Raw genomic sequence first — 5052 nt, forward strand, 5'->3', positions numbered from 1 at the left:
AAACAAACAACTCAGTAAACTCTATGTTGTTTATTATTGTTTTGTACAGAAGATTTTCTTTTGGGTGTGTGACAAAGTTATATTCTGTTTTTTAAGGGTTGCATGAGGGTAAAATCAGAGGCTTCCCTATTGGTTATACTAAGCAAGTTTTTTTTTGCTCAAGGTAACAAAAACATTTTTTCTATTTTATCTTCCAGTACTTTCATAGTTTTGTTTATTAAATTCAAAGCTTTCAAAATCATTTAATAGGGGCACCTGGGTGGCTCAGTCAGTTGAGCATCCAACTCTTGGTTTTGGCTCAGGTCATGATCTCAGGGTCGTGAGATCTAGCTCCATGTTGGACTCCACACTCACTGGGGGAGTCTGCTTGGGATTCTCTCCCTCTGCTGCTCCCCGACCTTGCTTGTGCACACACACACACTCTCTCTAAAATAAATAAGTAAATCTTAAAAAAATTTTGATAGTTTTGTATATAGTATGACAGGTATCTGACTTTTCAAAAATTGGCTGAATATCCCAGTACCACTTATTGAATACTCTCTCTCTCTAACATTTTATTTTTAAATAATCACCACACCCAATGCAGGGGTCAAACTGACAACCCCAAGATCAAGAGTCTCATGCTTCACTGAATGAGCCAGCCAGGCTCCCCTGAGTAATCTCTCTTTTTCTTTTTCTGATTTAAAACGCTTCCTTTATCATATACTAATCCTTGTAATTATATAAGTTTATTTGATCTCATTTATTTATATGGTTTTTTTCCTGCCCCAGTATACCTTTGTTTTAATGACTGTAGCTTTATAATATTTTTTATATCTGCTGGTGCAGGTCTATCATCCTCAGTCTTCCTTTTTTAAAAAAGTGTCAATATTTTCAACATCAGACTTTGTTTTAATCTCTGCTGAGCAACAGATTCGTACATTTAATTATCTAGTGATAACTGGAGAGTTTTCATGTATCTCAAAAGCATTCATTGTGTAAAAACATGTTGAAAAAGGCACTGTGCTGGATCACCAAAGGGCACTCATGGTCTGGTGGCAGATAAGTAAACAATTAGAAAATAATTAGATAATTGCTAAAATAGAGGAAATCCAGGGAGGAAGTACCTATCAATCAGGACTGGTATACTTGAAGAAATTCTTCAAGGATAAGCAGTAATTGATCATTGGGAAACACTGGGGAGAAGATATTTAAGACAGTGGGAAAACTTATGCAAGGGCACAGTAGCACAAATGAGTATGGTATGTTTAGGGTATATGTGTTCAGGATGATTTCTTTTATTCACTGATGTGTTTATTCATGTTGGATTCAGAGTCAGCTAGAGCATTTGAGCTTGTTTCAGATCATGAATGGCTTCAAGATTATCTCTTAGGGACCTATCTAGTGGTAACATGCAAAATGGCTTAGAGGCAAATGAGAAGAGAGTTCATGAGATCTGAATGAAGTGGGTAAGGAGATGAAGATCGACTAGACCCAGATTTTGACTGGATGTGAGTGTGAAAGACAAGGAGGAATTCATTCATTCATTCATTCATTCATTCAACAAGTTGAGGGGTGCCTGGGTGGCTCAGTCAGTTAAGTGTCTGACTCTTGATTTCAACTCAGGTCACGATCTCAGGGTTATGAAATTGCACCACGTGTCAGGCTGGGTTTGGAGCCTGCTTAAGATTCTCTCTCTTCCTCTCCCTCTGCCCCTTCCCCCCCAAAACAAAACAAAACAAAAATAAAAAACCAAGTTGAATTTAATAAGTGTGAAATGAGAATTCTTGGGTTTCTGGCTTGAGCAAAAGGGGAGCTGATGGTATCATCTCCCAAGACTGTGAATATAGGGAGTGGGTAAAATTTGGGAGGTAAGATACTGATTTCAGATTTGGATGTTCTGAATTTGAAGTGTGTGTGTGGTACACCCTGGTATAAATAAGCTTCATATGTAACATTCTGGTGTTTGACATAAACATTTATTTGTCCTCTATGTATGTATTAGTGGTTGCTGAAATCATGGCCAAGATTGCCTAGAAAAAGTCTGTAGACTGAGAAGAGAGTGACTATCTTGGGGGAAATAACCAGCATTTAAGAGGTGGGGAAAAGAATTACCTTCAAGAATCTACTAAGTAGTCAGAGTTGTCATGGAAACCATGGAGGGCACAGTTAATATATTAAACAATTCAGAGAGGTGGCAAATGACTAAAAACTGACCACTGAATTGAATGGAAAGAAGACCACTGGTGACCATTAATGAGAGTAGTTTTAGCTGAGAAAAGGTGGAAGAAGTCAGGAAGTGAGGATATTTATTTATTTATTTATTTATTTATTTATTTATTTATTTTTAAAGATTTTATTTATTTATTTGACAGAGAGAGAGAGACAGCCAGCGAGAGAGGGAACACAAGCAGGGGGAGTGGGAGAGGAAGAAGCAGGCTCATAGAGGAAGAGCCTGACGTGGGGCTCGATCCCAGAACTCCGGGATCACGCCCTGAGCCGAAGGCAGACGCTTAACCACTGTGCCACCCAGGCGCCCCAGGAAGTGAGGATATTTAGATAGAGGGTATCCAAAACAAAATTCAGCACCCCTTTCCTTCCAATATGACTCCTCCTCCTCTAATCTCTTAGGCACAAATATTCCCCACAGCCTCCTAAATCCGAAGCTCTCTAAACACTAGTCTTTTCCCTCTCACTTAGTATCCTTGTCTAATTAGGGCATTAGTCCCCTAGGTTCTACTTTCTTAACATTTCTAATATTTCAGAAGGATAAATCCCAAATATCATGATTATCTATGGATGACAGTATATGATTTTTGTTTTTCTGATAGTTTGCTTTTGCGATTTTTCTGAAATGACTATGTATTTACTAATGTAATTAAAATAATGAAAGTTTAAAGGTAGTTTTTCTCATGCATCATCTTATATTTGATGTTAGATCTGTTTCCAGTCCATTACCCTGGGTCAGTCCAGGATTATAATAATTTCTTACCTTCTTTCTCAATTCTATCACTGAGAAGTCAGAATAAATTTTGTAAATACAAATCCTAGTATGTCCCTCTCCAGTCGATGACCAGATTCTTTGAGGATTAAGTTCAAACTTCTAGCATTTTGTGGTGTCTTTTGTCTTATCTCCCTCATCTCATTTCTTTCCATTCTCACACTCTTTGCCTCCACTTGTTTTTCAAAGATTAGCAGTAGCTTCTAGCCTTTGCAAAGGTTTCCTTCCCCTTTGTTAATTTCTACTCATCCTTTAAATCAGTTTAAGAATCATTCTACCTAGGAGACCTTCACTGAAACCCACTCTAAGTTAGATACCACTCTCTATTGCTATTGCATTCTATGTACCTCTCAGTGTTATCATACTGTATAAATGAGGTTGTTCATCTTTCCCTGATTTGTTGGCTATTCAATTTTTTCTTCTGTGAACTGACTAGTCATATCCTTTTTTCATTTTTCTGTTGGTTGTGCTTTTCTTATTGATTTGTAGTAATTCTTTAAAAAAAATTTTTTTTCAATTACTTAATCTCTGCACCCAACTTGGGGCTCGAACTCATGATCCCAAGATCAAGAGTCACACACTCCACCAACTGAGCCAGCCAGAAGCTACAGTTTGTAGCAATTCTTATTTATGTGGTAGTATCTTTTCCCTAGGTTTGGAAGGTTTTTCTTTTCTTTTTTTTTCCCCCTGGCTGTTTTTGTTATACTTACTTTTAATTTTTTTACGTAGTAAAATATATAAAATGTTTAAAAATAGTTTTGTTTTACTGAAGACTTTCTCTATCTCGGGGTGCCTGGCTTGCTCAGTTGGTGGAATATACGACTTTTCATCTTGGGGTAGTGAGTTTGAGCCCCAAATTGGGCATAGAAATTACATTAAAATAAATGAAAGCAAAACAAAAAAACTTTATCCTAAAAATATAAATTTACTTGCTTACGTATTTAATATTTTTATTAAATTTGATTTTATTTTTGAATGAGCATTGCCCACATTATTAGTCCCTTCATAAATACAATTTTCTGTGGTTGAAAATTTAGTCAATGAATTTATTGAATGCCCACTTACCGTGTTGGCGCTCTGTCAGCTGCTGGGGGGATACAATGGTGAACAAAAAGATCCTACCTTAGTAGAGCTCACATTGTGAGAGGTGGCAGACAATGAAAACAAAGAATCCAAATAACTACTGCTTTTAATGACAACCATGAAGGAAATAAAATGGGGAGCTACCTCTCAGAGCGTTCACTGAAGGTCTTAATGTAAGTAGGCAGAGGTTGTGTACCTGAAACAGTTCCCTTGAATAATCTCTCGTAATTTCCTCAACCATTCTTTAGTTTTGGGTTTATCAGATTTCTTCCACATTTACCATTATACTAATAAATAATGCTGTTAGGAATAACTTCCTCTGTATTCTCATTTCCATGGAATAGTTTCCTAGAAATGTAATTACTGGATAGGAACAGAGTATTTTTCTACAGACTGCCAAGTTGCTTTCAAGAGGGAATTCCAATACACTCACCAATGAGTAAGCTAAACACTGCTCCGAGATTTCAGAGTGTAAAAAGTTAACAGTCAAAAACGGCACGTTTGGGCTCAGGAAAGGAAAAGCTAAACGAATTGACCTGGGTTTACTAGAGAGGGGCGGCAGGGTGATGAACAGGGAAAACTTCTAAACCCATTTCTGCCACCCTGTGACCTTCACAGGTTATAGCTCCTCTCTGAGCCTTCACTTTCCTTAAACTCGGTAAGTTCGGCTCAGGCTGTGTATTTTACATTTTCAGATCGAACATCACCTAGACCCTCCAGGGTGAAGACAGAAGATTGGGGAATCGTTGAAGTCAGCAAGCTGAATCAGCATTCGCCGCTAAACGCCAACTAATCACTCGCGGGCACTTCCGGCGGCCGGGACAAAGGGTTTGAAGTTTTACGGACCGCACTTCCGGATAATTAAAGCTGCGCATTAGATGCCTGCGTCCTCCAGCCACAGCAAGGGACTCCGGTGCCGCCACTGCGCACGCTCCCTGCAGTCGCGAAGAGGGGCGGGGCAGTGAATGGGGAGGGCCAGGACCCTGACA

The sequence above is a fragment of the Ursus americanus genome, chromosome 16 (assembly GCF_024610735.1).
Source record: "Ursus americanus isolate L20-20 chromosome 16, mUrsAme1.1.p, whole genome shotgun sequence".
In the NCBI taxonomy this organism is placed as follows: Eukaryota; Metazoa; Chordata; class Mammalia; order Carnivora; family Ursidae; genus Ursus; species Ursus americanus.